This window comes from Perognathus longimembris, chromosome 3 (assembly GCF_023159225.1).
Source record: "Perognathus longimembris pacificus isolate PPM17 chromosome 3, ASM2315922v1, whole genome shotgun sequence".
Classification (NCBI taxonomy): Eukaryota; Metazoa; Chordata; class Mammalia; order Rodentia; family Heteromyidae; genus Perognathus; species Perognathus longimembris.
In genome coordinates, this window is record NC_063163.1 from 113,910,387 (window position 1) to 113,925,989 (window position 15,603).

The 15,603-nt window shown below is 49.8% G+C and overlaps 1 protein-coding gene across 1 annotated transcript in view; it reads right to left on the bottom strand.

The window, feature by feature from the left end:
• Drd2 (dopamine receptor D2) overlaps positions 1-14,412 on the bottom strand; it is a 47,416-nt gene extending 33,004 nt beyond the window's left edge. The window contains exon 1 of the mRNA XM_048340982.1: positions 14,053-14,412. The gene's annotated coding sequence lies outside the window, so the exon portion shown is untranslated. The remainder of the gene's footprint in view (positions 1-14,052) is intronic.
• Between the last annotated feature and the right edge of the window lie 1,191 nt (positions 14,413-15,603).

The following is a 15,603-nucleotide window of genomic DNA, read 5'->3' on the forward strand; positions in this document are numbered from 1 at the left end:
TTGCAGCCCATTGGGCACAAGCGAGCCTGCCCAGATGCCGGGGCTCTTCCTGTCAGGGGTTCCCACAGCAGACTGGAGCATGCACTCAGGCTCTGTGTGAGAGGATTTGACTTGCACACCTTGCCAATTCACACCAGAGGCTTAGCGAAGCCTCGGTGTTCTCATCTGTGAAATGAGAACATGAAACTCAGAGCCTGGCCTATGGAAGATATTTAATACACGTTGGTAGGATGCATGTGGACTGAACAATTCCAAGTGTCTAGATACTTTACCATAGCGGGCATTTAACATTTGCTGCCAGCCACTATCCTCACTGGGACCCAAGGGGCCCAGGAGTTCAGATTCCTGATAAGCCTTCCCTTTCTAGAAGGGACCCTTCCTTCTCCTCCTCTCCCCCCTTACTAACCATTGCCAACAGGTCAGCGAATCCCTTTAATCCCTGAACTCTCAGCAGCACTAATTGCTTTCTTTCTCGGCCTCATTTGCCTTCTAACTCAGGAGATGAGGCTTCAATTAGGCACGTGGGCAAATGTTCCCAAACAGGTGACAGAGAGGGAAGGCGTTCTTCCCTGGAGGAGGCAAAAGGTTCCTACAGAGACCAGGAACCGGCAAAGCAGAAAAACCTCTGCACGAGACCAAAGAGTGTCACCCCAGAATTCTTGTCTCCCCAGAGCCATTATTTGGTAACATGGTCTTTGTAATACATGAAGGATCAAAATGGGATCACTATGGGTAGAGTAAACTTTAAATTGCTGCCTGCTTTATTCTTATAATCCTGGCTACTCAGGAGGCTGAGAACTGAAGATCGCTGTTTGAAATTAGCCTAGACAGGAAAGCCCATGAGACTTGAATCTCCAATTATCCACCATAGGAAACAAAAAAGATGGGGAATTAAGCTACGACTCAAGTGGCACAGTTTCATCCTTGAATGAAAAAGCTAAGAGACAGCACCCAGGCCTTGAGTTCAAGCCCCAGAATCGGCACAAGAAAAAAAAAATCGAGAGAGAGAGAGAGAGAAGAAAGGTAGAGACACAGAGAGAAGAGAAGCAGAGATGCTGGTGATATTGCCACAGGCCAAAGACCACCAGAAAATAAAAGCTAGGAAGCCCAAGGAAAGATCTGCCCCTAGAGAGAGCATGTGGAGAGCATACAGCCCTGCCAACACTTTGACCTTGGATTTTAGCCTCCAGAACCTTGATAGACTAAGTCTCTGCTGTTTTAAACCTCCCAGTGTGTGATTCACTTTGCTATGACAGCCACAGGAAATGAACATGTTCCCTCGGGACACACGGCCCTACAGCATTTCAGGCACATGTCTGCAGAGGTCTCCTGCCTTATTCCCCCTTCCGGAGACCTCCTCGATGCCCTGGGGCTCGGAGAACCCACTTAGATGTACAGCCATCTTGTTCCATGTATTTAATTTTGTTTCTTGTGTTGGCCTTGTTCATTCTAGGCAAGTGCCCTTCCACAGAGTCACCTCAGTCTCACTCTGTATGTATGTCTCAGCCTGTTCTGCAAGAGGGTAGATTTCATTCAACATCTGTCCATCCATCCATCCATCCATCCATCCATCCATCCATGCGAGTATTTATTAACATCCCAGGACCTGCTATACTCATGTGAGATGTAAGGCATAGAACTTCTCCTGCCCTTTTCTGTCCAATCTCTGAGAGCTGACTGTTGATGTAGGGATAATTAGCATACCTAATAACAGTGATGGCAATAATATGTTACTTAAAGAACTTTTGCCTGCCACTTGACACACAAAGCACCACTGTGTCCACAGTCTGTGGTGCCATGAGAAAACAGGAATCACGGGTAGGCTCTGCAGTCCAGTCCCTGGAAATCATAACCTCCTCAAAATATTTCAGTACTAGCTTGGCCTTACTTTACATTGCACTTCTCTCTGTTTTACCAGGATACGGGGGTGACCAAATCAGCAAAAATCTTCTCACCAGAAATGAGAAGGAAAGACAAAAGAGGTGATACTTGAGGCTTTTTAAACTGAGGGAACTTTGGATGAGGTCAAGCAGTTTGAAGAAACTCATCTTGGGCTATCTGGCCCATGCCAGAACCATCCTGTCTAAATCACTTGCTGGAGAAACTTCCTACCTGCCTTAATAATGGGAGGGCTTCAAGGATGAGTTAAAGGAGGGTGCACAGTAGTGCATCAGAGTGTGTCTGATCCAGACGATGGGAACTGGAGAATGACCTCTATACCACCGCTGGCAGGGCAGTGAGCTAGGACATAGTCCCTGGCAGGTAAGGAGTTCAATTCTATCTAGTGGGGGAAACAGGCCAGCAACTAGGCAATTATGATACAGTAGCTTATAATCCTAGACTAATCCTATACATATATAATACACAGGAGGATACCCCAACCTAGGCAGGTAGGCTAGGGTAGAAAGGAAACTCTGAGAGGGCTCCCTGGAAGAGTTGATGCCTCTCTTCAGGTTTGAAGGATGAGTAGGTATCAGACTTGATGGTTAAGAGCTAGAACCTCCAGGAAAAGAAAACAGGGCATTGAAAGGTCAGCTATGGAACCCCGTAGGGTGCCTAAGAGCAGATGATATCAGCAGATCCACTCTCTTCCTTCTCCCCAGCTTCTCTCTCCCCATTTTATCTCTCATCCACATCTTCATATCTACTCATCACCTTCTTTTCTCCTCTATCCTCCTCTTTCTTCCTCCTCCTTTAGAGATGAGTGGAGGAATTTGATCGAGGAAGCAGAAGAGACACTTCACAGGACAAGATCTAGAAGGGAGGTGATGGGGGCCCCTGCCCCTCCCAGGTTCAGCTGAGGGCACCATCTCTCTGACATGCTTCCCCATGCCTTGGTACCACCTCCTCTGCCTACTTGTAAAGATCCTGCTCCTTGGAGAGGCCTGCCAGCCAGCTATGGCCTCTCCGTCCCTCTTTGTCAGACGCTCCTGGTCTCACTGAAGACTCTGCCACATAGCCCATAGCCTTTGACTCCAGCTCGAGTCTTGCCATCGACTTGGGTGAAATGAGCTTGCAACACCTTGGCCTTTCGGGCCATTGATCTCCTTATCTCCAGTTACACGCTCCACTTCACCCCTTCGTGCCTGCGACTTATCATGATCTTGTCTTCGATTTTCTTGCCCTCTGACTGTGACTGTCTACATCCCAGCTTGGTGCCTCAATGACTCCACGCCCTCCCATTTGGCAACCATACTAACACCGCTGAGTCTCTTCCTTCTTCCTAACATCCATAGCCCATTCCTACTTTCCTTCCTATCTGGCTCAAATTCCTGGCTCAATATCGAGATCCTTCTGTGACGATCCTTAATTCCTGTGCTTCATTGTCCTTAAATCATCCTTGACTTCTCACTTTTCCCAATGCTCCATGGCCCACCAACCCCACCATGTTATGGCGAAGATTCAGATCTCTTTCTGACCGTTCATGTCTTCCCAGTTCCACTGTCCAGACGTCCTATATCACTGTCCTGGATAACCACAGGCCCTCCTAGCCCTCTTCCGGTATTGCCTCCTTTATCAAGAGTTCTTCTGGGGGCTGGGGATATAGCCTAGTGGCAAGAGTGCCTGCCTCGGATACACGAGGCCCTAGGTTCGATTCCCCAGCACCACATATACAGAAAACGGCCAGAAGCGGCGCTGTGGCTCAAGTGGCAGAGTGCTAGCCTTGAGCGGGAAGAAGCCAGGGACAGTGCTCAGGCCCTGAGTCCAAGGCCCAGGACTGACCAAAAAAAAAAAAAGAGTTCTTCTGAACAGCACCTTCTGCATTTTTTAAAAAAAATGTAAATCAAATAAATGTGATTATTCTCCTGCTTAAAATCCAACCTTTCAAAATGGCTTCTGGGTATCGTCAAGATGGAATTCAGTCTCTTTCACAGTAGCTCAAGCTTCAGAGTTCAGTCCCGGCTGGAGCCTCTGGCTTCACTTTGTTCCATGTCCACCTTAAACTCCACTCTTGAGCCACTGATTTTCTTAAATATTCATGTTCTATTTTCAGGCTGGGGGTGGGGGAGCCTGAAGGGGAAGCAGGGACAGAAGTAAACTCTAACCTAGCTCTCCTACCCTTTTGCTGGGTGACATTGAGCTCTTCCAAAGGTAACACTCTATGAATTGAGTCCTACCTTGTCTAATTACCTCTCCTGAATAGTCTGCCTTCCCTCCAGAAGAGAAAGAAGATAAAATTTGGAGCACAGATTAGGAAGAATCCTATAGACATTTCTATGCCTCCCAATAATCACAGGAATAATGGTAATGGCTAGTTTTTTAAGAGTTTGCCATATGTTAGGGATAGAGCCAAATACTTAATATGCATGATTCATTTACTTCACATAAAACCCTGTCAGGTAGGTGTGTGGTCACTCCTATTTTATGGAATAAGAGAAACCCTGAATCACAAAGAGGTCATACTAACTTGACAACAGCCATGTTGCTTGTTAGTGTAAGAACAGCAGAAGAGATCTGAGCCTCCATCATTCCAGTTTCTGAGTTCGCCCTCTGAGTCACTTCATTATACTAAATCACTGGATACATAGGCAGATGGTGCATATTCCACTTTTTAAAAGTACTTTGGGGAAAGATAGGTTTGAATGGCTTTGTGTTATAGCTTTTGGAGTGTCTCCGATAGAACGATGCTTATTGTACTTTTTTAACTGAGGACTAACCCTTTTGGGCTCTGTCCCAGGTTCAGTATACATAAGGTACTCCGAACACTGAAGACAGTCCAACAGCTGTTCTCTTCCTTGTGTTTTCTGGTGCCCAAGCTGGTTTGATCAATGGGCCTGTAGCAGTGTTCCTTGACAGTTCACCCAATCCTTTCATCTCTCTGGGAGGGTCTGGTCAATATGGTCCTATAGCAACGATGAAAGTTTTCCTACCGACTACAACATGGACATGGCCGGTGGCAAGCAGACAGGGTGGGGATGGAAGCGAAAAAGCATAAAACATCTTTCCAACTCACTAGATGTGGGGGGCCACTCACACACGTCAGACTCTCTTGTTGGATTTCAGATGAAGAGAGAGGGGCACAAGGGGACAGGCTTTGGAGATGTCCCAAATCCCTGACCTATCACTCACCCACTCACTTAGCACCATTTTAGGTGATAACTGATCCCAGAGAGGTATGAGACAAATTCTCTGCTTCAGGAAACCCATTGTCTAGTGGAGAAAACAAGAAATGCACGATTGAAATATTAGCATGAAGATGGCAGTATAAGAAAAGAGCACAAGAGAGATTGTATGGCGGTAGCTCTCACACTTCCTAGCTGTTTTAACTGTGGACAAGTTTCATTGAATCTCTCTGAGCCTCTGAGGCCACATCTGGAAAACTAGAGTCAGAACAGCCACCTGAATGGGTTGCTATAAGGACCAATGGGGGCATTGTGGGTGGAAATGAGTTACAAAGGAAAGAGATCATTATTGCCTCGTGGTTTTTGAAAATTAAGAGAGAGCTCCAGATGCACAGTCATTATTCCTATTGCTCCGTGGGGAGCCAGGCTTTCTTCTGTAAATGCTTAAAAATGCATGCAGACTGGATGGTCCCATTGCCTTGAGTTCTTTGCCCTCTCTGCAGACACAGCTCCTGAATACTTCAGCTCTTTATTCGATTATCATTTTTCGCCATGAGAAACTTTATGCTTTGTTAGCATATAGTTCCCAGTGGTTACACTCTGCATCTAGATCACCCTAATCCTAGCCTGTTTTCTCTTTTCCTAAGTACTGAGCTAACATAGTCGAGTGATTTATTTTTCATCATTTTTAATTTGCAATAGTTTTTCATATTAATTTAATATCTTAGTATTTTTTTTGTCTTCCTCTAGACAATAAGACCCAGGAGGACAGAGATCTTTGCTTTGTTCACCGACGTACCTGCCACCAAGATGAATCCCTGGTGCACAGGAAGTACTCAACAACATAGACTTGCCAGTTTGGGGACTTGAACTCAGGGCCTGGGCATTGTCCCTGAGCTTCTGTGTGCTCAAGGCTAGCACTCTACCATGAACCACAGAGCCACTTCCAGTTTTTGAGTGGCTAATTGAAGATAAGTGTCTCATGGAGACTTTTCTGCCTGGGCTGGCTTTGAACCACAATCCTCAGATCGCAGCCTTCTGCGTAGCTAGGATGACAGGCATGAGCCACCCGCGCCTAGCTTCAGTAACATTTGCTAAGTGAGAAAAGACACAAGATGTATTGAGTAGAGGGAGGCGTTCAAAGAAGAGGGAAGTAAAACACAGCAACTGACTCATGGCCATGGTGTGGGACACAAGTCTCAGAACAAAACAAGCAGAGGTCACCCTGAGGGACACTAGGGGCGCTTTCAGTCCAGTGAGAGCCACAGATACTGTGTCATTCCAAAGACAAATTAGAACAATTTCGGAGAGAATAATTTTTACACTGTGTACTAGCTGTCAGTTGTCTTATAATAAAGTGCCCCCAAAATGTAGCAACTTCAGACAATAAAAAAGCATGGTGTCTCATAATTTCTGTGGGCCTCTTGGTGGGGAGGTTCTGGTTCAGTGTCTTTCAACAGGTTTTTGGGTGAAGACTTTGACCATTGCTTGTATGGGGAGGGAAGTTCTCCCCCCATCCCTCCACCCCCACTTCCCCCCCTCCCCCCGTGTTGTGACTGCTGACCAGGGATTCCAATTCCTTGCCATGCAGAGGTATCAACAGAGTTGCTGGAGTCACCCTGCAGCATGAGATCATTAGAACCTATCCTCAAAGATCAGGTCGTGTCATCTATACATTATATCCTACTGGCACATAGGACTGCCCTGCCTAACCACATGGATCCCAGCAGGTGGAGAGTATGAAGACCAATGAAAGGCTGAAGACACCACGGAACCAAGAACATACCCAGGACATCTGGAGGGACATCCCTCCAACTCCACACACCCCCACCGCCCCCACCAGGAAAAGATTGGACACAACTGATGGCTTTGTGCTATCTGGAGTGATCAAACCTTCAGCCATATCTATTGTTCAAGGAAAAACATGCCCCTGGGAAACATGGAACCCAGTGTGGTCACACTGCTTTGCACGCTGATGCTCCTTCCTGCTGGTCAGTAGTTCTGTTGTTGACCCTGCTATAAAATGAAGGGAAGAGCTGAAGGAAGCTCTGAATCTATAAGAAATGAATGATTTGAGGAAGATGAACCCAGCTCTCCTGACTTTCAATGAGCCTGCTTTTTGTTTGTTGGTTTTTCGTTTTCATTTGTTTTGCCTTTGTTCCTTCCTCTAGCTTTCTCAAATGAGAGAAAACGTGGGATCCCTGTCTTTATGGGACTGGCTTACTTCATTTTTACTTATTCCCTTTAATCGCTGTAATCAAATGAAGTTGGTAGTGATATCCTCTTATAGATGGAACCTGCAGAAGTGAATCAGCTCATTCACAATCACATAGCAGTAAGAATTAGGGAGTCAGGACTTAAATTCTGAAAGTCTAATTCCAGAGCCCCCAGGCTTAACTCTTATACTAAGTTGTTTTTAAAGCACTTAAGCAAAGAAGTAAACATCGATTACCAATCATTGGCAAAAGTCAAGGTGAGGTTCAACAACAGACTAGAAGCCTTTCAGCTTACAACAAAGTCAGCATCTTTATCTGGTGTGATTCTACTAGAGCCTTTCCTCATGCTAAATAAATTCTAGGAACTCCACCTCACTAGGCAGTATCTAGGTACTTCCCTTTCTTGTAACTAAAGAAACTCATGCTCAGATGAAGCACCCAGACTACGGCCACCCAGCCTTCTGTCTCTGCAAGGTCCCGAGATTTCTCCCCTCTCCCTCACTGACTCAGTCTGAGGACTAGAGAGAGACAAGTTTTCATCTAAGGTCAGAAGAACACAACACAAAAGCCTATCAAGATGAGCAGACATCTGGTTTTCATCCTCGGAATAGTTCAGGGCACTCGAAGACACATGGGACAGAAGGGGACATCACAGTCGCAGTCCAATCCGACAGTTCATCCATCCCTACTTCTTCCTTTGCTCGCCCCATCAAGTTGGAAAGTTTTTTTTTTTTTGAGCACCAGTACTGAATCTTGAACTCAGGGCCTCCCACTCTTGCTTGGCTTTCTTTTTTCTTCTCAAAGCTGGCATTCTACCATGTGAGCCATACTTCCACTTCAGGCTTTTTGTGGGTTACTTGGAGATAAAGAGTCTCATGGACTTTTTTTTTTTTTTTTTTGGCCTGGGCTGTCCTCAAACAGCAGTCTTCAGATGTCAGCCACCTAGGTAGCTAGGATTATAAGCGTGAGCCACCAGCCTTTGGCCCTAGGACAACCGTTCACAACTGCTCCTCAAATATAGGGGTACAAAGGAGCTAGTTCATCTATGCTCTCCCCCCATCCATCTCCCTTTCTTGTTTTCCTTTTATCGTCTACAACATCCCCTGTCACTTCAATTGACGAAAGGAGATGCATCTCTATGCCAATCCTTGTCCCTTACGATCTATGCCACCCACCTGTCAGAAAAGTTTATTAGTTAAGCCTCAGGCGGTCCTGTTTTGAATTTCTACCCCACACCTGAGCCACGTGGCACATGCCATTCACCTCTCCCTGCCCTTGCATCTTCCTTTGCAAATAGTGCAAATAGGAAGTGCCTCTTTTGTAGAGTTGCAGGATGGAGAATTGAAACGAAAAAACTCATGTCAAGTGCTGAGCACAGTGCCCTGTACACAGCAAGCGTGTGACAAACGGGCCGCTCTGGCGCTGAAGCCAGCGGTGAAGGGATCAGTGAGCAGACTTGTCAAAAAGCAGCTGTTCTAAGGAAGCCTGTGCAGCAAGCCACTTTCCCAGACCAAGGGTTCCGGGGGAATTGCCACTCGTGATGTTGCTGCCTGGGGTAACAGGAAGGAACGGAGGCAATTATACAATGTGCAACAAAAATAATTTCATTTCTAATGCCCTTCCCCTGCTGGGCCACTTAGATGCAAACAATAACAACAAGACGGGGGTGGAAACAAGAAGGGCAGGCACACTCTGAAGGAGCTTGGTGACGGATGGACAGGCTCCCCGAGAACTCACTTTATCTCCCAGACACCTGCAGGGGAGAGTCCCCGGGGCCAGCAGCCGCAGTGCTGTGCCCGGTAGCAGTGCCCTGGAAGGCAGGATTGCCCAAAGGCCTACTGATGAGGCCACTGGGGACCAAGTCAGCCTGACTTCATACAGCAGTCTCCATCTGAGAGGAGGCTGACATCACTCAGAGGGCTCCAGGGACTATCCGGGGTCCTCCTTCTTCCCTTCCCATCCCTGCAGGCGGCAAAGACTTCCACCATCTCATCCTAGGAAAAGTGCAAATCCTTACAGGTGCTGACAGCTGGCAACAAAATTGCTCACATGGAGCTAAGGTGATGCCAGTTTTCAATGCATAGTTAACATAAGCCAATTCCTAGCGCCCTCCGCAAGCACTTCTCCTGTGTTCCTATCTATCTTCACACACACACACACACACACACACACACACACACACACACACACACACACTATCCTAAACATCCCCAGCGTGGAGACACGCAGCAGCGCAGCCTTTTCTGTTGGGAGGACGGCGTCCCCAGACCCCAGTGATTCACCTTTGGCTTCTCCTTGTACCTGGGGCCAGCAGGGGCCTTGGAGCTCCACAGAGAAACACTCCTAGGCCTCCCAGGGCGAGAGAAGAGTGCACGCTCCCAGCGGCATCCCGGAAGCCAGCAGCGTTGATTTAACCCATTTGTCAGACTGAGGTGATGAGGACCAGAAGGGAAATGGACACTCCAAAAGGCCACTTCTTCTTTCTCTGAACTCAACTAGAAGCAAACCAGTGTCAGTAGTGTACTGATACTATGATCAAGCTAATTTCTGAGGCCATGTATGCATTTAGAGGGTTTGAGTTGGTTTCTTTTTTTCTTCTTTTTTTTTTTTCATTTTAAAAATAATGAGAGTCAGGTGCCGGTGGCTCACGCCTGTAATCCTAGCTACTCAGGAGGCTGAGATCCGAGGATCGAGGCTCAAAGCCAGACTGAGCAGTAAAGTTCATGAGACTCTTATCTCCAATTAACCACCAGAAAACCTGAAGTGGCGCTGTGGTTCAAGTGGTAGCGTACTAGCCTTGAGCTGAAGAGCTCAGGGACAGCACCCAGGCCCAGAGTTCAAGCCCCATGACAGAGAGAGAGAGAAAGAGAGAGAGAGAGAGAGAGAGATCTTTAGTCAGGTAGGTAATAGGGTCAAGGTGACATGTTGGATGCCCACATTAAAATTTTTGCAAAAATATCAGTAATATCAGGCAAATAAGCACCTTGTACCCCTAGTGGCTCCACCATGTATCTTAAAGACCTGGAGGAGATATAAGCCCCAAACCAAATCTTACCAGTCCTCTGAGGGCTATCTCCTTGAGGAAGGGAGGAGGGGAAATGGTGCTGGGAATCAGCTCAGTAAAAGGCACTATATAGAAGTTGCCTGCTGAGGAGATGAACCAAGCTGTGGTTTCCAAGTGTTTCTTACATTCAGGATGTTCCTCACCAAGCAGGGCACATGGGAGGATGAAGCAGCTTTGGCTCTTAGTCCAATCCCAAGGTCCAGGAACTAGAAATTTTTAGCACTGTTCTTCTTTGACAAAACTTGAAGAGCAAGAGAGAGATTAAGTGTTTCCAGGCAGCTGTCCTGTTTGGAGACATCTGAGGAGCCCAAATAATCCAAGACTCTAAAGTCTTATAAATGATGCCTCAAGGAAAATAGGAGTGGTTGGGCCACCTTACTAAGTAAGTTCTTCTTAAGGCCTTGAACCTTAGGCTATCACGACCAGCTGATGAACAACATGATCCTGGCAGACTTTACAACCATGGATTTGAGTTGAGACATTGCGGGGGAAAAGCTCCACTTTGATTCTCTCTACTCCCTTCCTAGGTGCTGAAACACCTTCAATTGCTGCAAAGTTATAACAATTGCACAACACAGGAGGGAGAAATAGAGCGACATGGCTCAGAAACTATGAGTCACTGGAAGAGCAAGTTGGCTCAAGAAGGTTTCACCCTATAGCATACCTGCCTTGTGTACTCAAACATGCATGAACACATACACACACACACACACACACACACACACACACACACTTGATCTTCATAGTCATGTGTCAAATGCTACCCTCACTTGTGGGGAAGACTGAGACATGTCTATATGGGCAGAGTCCATGTCTTTTCCTCTCACATTTGTTTATCGAGAAAGCAGCAGTGACATCAGCCCTGTCTGCCATCAGCTGGCCAATCCCAGGAATATTTGCAGCCCCATTTCTGAGGAGACCCTCATCTAAAAAGGGACAAAATGTTTTCTCTCTCACTTTCAGACTCTCTTATATCATTCTCAATATTATCATCACCTGCTCTAACCAGAAATAATCCAACCCCGTAGATGAAGGTACATGAATGACTGGCCTACCGACAGCCTCATGGGCTGACTCTCCCTGATAAGCCTCCTAGTTTATAGAGCAAAAGAATGAAGTCAATATAGTCGATATGTCATTGTCACGAGGGCACTAGTAGCTGCCAGACTTGGGGAGCGTGACATGCTCTTGGGCTGAGCTAATCACTCGTTGGCATTTCAAGAAGAGTTGTGCCAGCAGATCACAACACATGCATAGTGAAAGACAGAGAAGGAGAAGGAAAGAAGAATACCCTGGGTTGGTCCCCGGAGAAGGGAAGTTAGTGTTTGTACAAGTCTACCTGCAGTCATTTTGATGATCCCTAAAGAGGCCCCCATTTCTGTTTTAAGGAGAAGAGACCAGGGGGTCCTGCGGAGAGGGGACGAGGTTATATCTTTCACCGCAGCAAAGGGATCACATTAGGTTGATGATCTTTCCACCTAACAGTCCACAGGTAAAGAATTTAACATGTATAACATTAGGAGACCACAGGATGAATTGAAGGCCTTCTTCATTCAGCCACTTAAAAATGCAAAGGCTCCCTTTGGAATCTGAGGTTTTATGAGAGGTAACTCCTTGACCTGGTGTCCATATAAATTCTCCCAGAAATACTGGTAAATCAGAAGCTCGTGTGCCGTACTTGAGGTTCCTGCTCAGCAGTTCTGCAGGGAAGAAGTAAAAATATGCCCTGTAAACCAGCTTCCCAGATGACTCAGATGCAGAGTTCATTTTGGAAAACTTTCCTGGAGGGATGGCGCCTCAGGCCCCGACCACCGGTTAGAATCTCTCCACCTCCCAGGTACCTTCCACCCTCCAGCTGGGTGAGAAAGGTGGATGGGATTCATCCTTTAAGAGATGAAGACTGGGACTTCTGTGCCTGACCTGGGTCTCATCCTCCTGCACCTCTTCCCAGTCAGATGTCTGAGTTTCTGAGATGACATCAAAAGCCCCAGGAAACAAATCTGCCATACATTTTGAACTCTATGCAGAAAAGTCACAGGTAGGGGGCTGAGATCCAGCAAACCAGCTTGCTGATTCTCTTCTAAATGGTCATGTTTACCAGGGCCTCACTCTGCCTACTCTCATCAAACAGCAGCACACAGGAAAGATGAAAAGGATGCTTTTTCAAGTGGCCCTAATGTTGCAGGATGAGTCAGGGAGAAACACAAGTATTTGCCTCTGAAGTGGTTGAGCAGGGGTGGTGTCACTGAACATTTATTTGCCTGTCAAGGAGCCTAAAAGATTAGCTTGGTGAAAATTCAGGACTGGAGGGTGGGGATATTGTTCAAGTAGCGGAGCATTTACTTGCTTAGTAAACATAAGGCCCTGGGTTCAATCTCCAGTAAGTTAAAAAAAACAAAACTCCAATCCAAGCGAGGAGCTGGTAGTTCAAGCTTATAATCCTAGCTGCTCAGTAGTCTGAGATCTGAAGATCTAGGTCTGAGGCCAGCCCAGATGGAAAAGTCCATGAGACCCTTATCATCGTCTAACCAGCAAAAAAGCCAACCACCCAAACAACAACCACAACAACAAACCCAGAAGAGGAGCCGTGGCTCAAGTGGCAAAGCACCAGCCTTGATGGCAAAAAAAAAAAAAAAGAGGGGGGCTTAGTGAGGGCATGAGGCCCTGAGTTCAAGCCTCAGTAATGGCCAAAAAATTTTTAATTAATAAATAAATAAAAATTTAAAAACTCCCCAAATGGTTGAGACTGCAGAAGGATCCAGAGAGGGGATCCCCAAAGCCTTACACCTCACCAAACCCCAGGAACCCCAGCACAGAAAGTAGCGGGGGGTCACCGAGGACCTACTCAGAAAGGTGTGGTTGAGAGTAAGAGCTCCCTTCCCCGCGGAGCCGAGTCGGTGTCCATGGTGAAGCCTGTTGTGTCTTACCTCTGCTCCACAGGAACCGCGCAGGCTGCCCGCGGCCGGCCGACGGGGATGCCACCGGCCCGGGGCTGGGCTTTTTGAACTGCCTCCGGTCGGGGCACACCGACCTAGGGGGGCTCCTGCTCCCTCGCAGGGCGGAGCTGCCACCCTCCGCCACCGTCCCCCACCGGTCTCCGCGTCCCCGGGTCGAGAGGGGCCTGGAATCCCCGGGGCCACTTCCCGCCCCCCCGATCGGTTCTCCAAGGCGGAGAGGGTCGGAGAACGGGATTTCAGGACCGAGGACAGCGCCTTTAGAAACTGGGACGTCTCGGCGGTACCGTTCACAGTTGTCAGACTCATCAATCCTAAAGGATAGTCATACTGGTCCTAATCACCATCCTGCTTTCTCTGGGGGCCATGGGGAGAACTCTGACCGCTCGCCCTGGGGCTCCGGGGGCCCCACCGAGAGGGCCGGCAGCCCGCGGCGGCTCGCCGGGGCGCCCCCTCTGCGCTCCGCGGGGCGCTGGCGGCCCGGCTCCTGCCCGGCTCCGGCCGGGGGGCGGCGGGGTGAGGGCTCCCATCCGAGCGGCGCCCAGGAGGAGACGGAGGCGGAGGAGAGCGCGGGGCCGGCCGGCCCGGGGACCGAGCTGCCCGCGGGCGCTCCCGGGGCAGGCGGCGCCCGCCCGAGTGGCGGGCGGGACAAACTTCGGATCCGGGACGCTCCGCTCTCTGCGCTCCCTCTCCCGTCCTCACGACCCCGGCCTCGGCTCCGGGTCGCCTAGTGGCTCCCTCCAGCCGTTGCTTACCTTCAAGCCATAGGGCGCCCGGGGGCAGAGACGGCGCCGGCTGCTCGAAGCTTCCGGCTCCCGCCGCATCCACGCGCGGCCGCCCCTCCGGCAAGCCGTACCCCCCCCCACCCCACCCGGGGCCGCCGCTCTCCTTGGCGGGGGGGCCCCTGGTTCCCGGCCCCGCCGCGCCGATCAGAGCCCCAGCCGGCAGCGGCTCGGCCGGCTCTGGCCCGCGGGGAGCTGTGGACCCACCGAGGCGGGGCGGGGCGGGGCGGGGCGGGGCCGGCCACGGAGCCCACGGGCTGGCGCGCGGAGCGGGGGACCCGGCGCGCAGGCGGCGCGGCGCGCGCGCGGGAGGCGGCCGGCTCCTCCGGCACTGAACGCTGGACAGCTCCGCCGCGCCCGAGCTCCGGGAGCGCTGGAGGGAGGGGGCGGGGCCGCCCAGGCCACGAGGCGCCCGGGGCCCCGCCCCCGGGGACAGGCCCCACCCACCCCACCCCACCCCACCCCACTCCACCGCGCACGGGTGGGGGGGGGGAGTGCCAGCGCTGTGCACCCCACCCGGGCTGGGAGTGGGAGGGGGCGGCCAGGAGGGCACCTCTGGTTGACACTGGCTTTGAAACCACAACTCAGTCCTGGGTCACCCACCTGGGCGCCCCCCTACGCTGGTCAAGTAACATCCTTTCTCTGCCCTGGCTTGTCTGACTCCTTCCTTGGAGGAATTAGAGGCCAGCGGATCCCGAAAGGAGGAAGAAGTTTGGGCCGGGGGTGGGGAGGGGTGGAGATCTACCACGGGCTTTCCAACTTCAAGTCTGGAAATCTCTGTGGCCAATTCCCTGGCTGGACTTAGCCGGAGCCATGCGCAAGCGTGTGGTGGAGTTGACCACAGGTGGAAATTTTAAAGAAAGTCTTAAGGTTCCAGCTGTCCCTTGACTCCAAACAGCCACACGTGGTGGGAGTAGAGAGGGGCGGGGAGGGGATGCTCTTCTGTAGCCCTGCTCAGGGTCAGTGCTCTGGGCTGCAAAGGAACCTCCCTCCCTTCTTTCCTTTTTCTCTCCTTTTCTTTCCATTTTCCTTAGCAATGAGTTGCCAACTGTCAGACTGAGGTGAGGAAAAGAGACACGAGGCCAGACTCCTGTTCCTGCCAATCCAAAATGGAGCCTTCCCCAAGGAAAATATCTATGGTTTCAACAGGTGCTGTGGAGCAACAACAACAACAAAAAGGTAGCCCTCAGGGAAGCGACAGCGCGGGTTCAGGCCGGGAAGGTGGCCCAGGGTTCCCGGCAGCAGGAGCAGCAGGAACACATTGTGAACACACAGGTGTGAATGTGTGTAGCCGGGAACCAGCTCCGTATGGTTGGAGTCACCCTACTCAGGGCCACAAAGACTAAACTTCCTTCAGAGACCCACACGATTCTACCAAATTAGGGTTGGAAAAGACAGTTGGCATTTGTTCAGCAGGGGAAACTGAGGCCCAGAGAAGAGCCCTTACACATTCCACAGGGATTGAGCCATGCGGTCCCTGTCTCCCAAGGTGGAGGCTGGCGCTATCTTCTGATATGACCATCT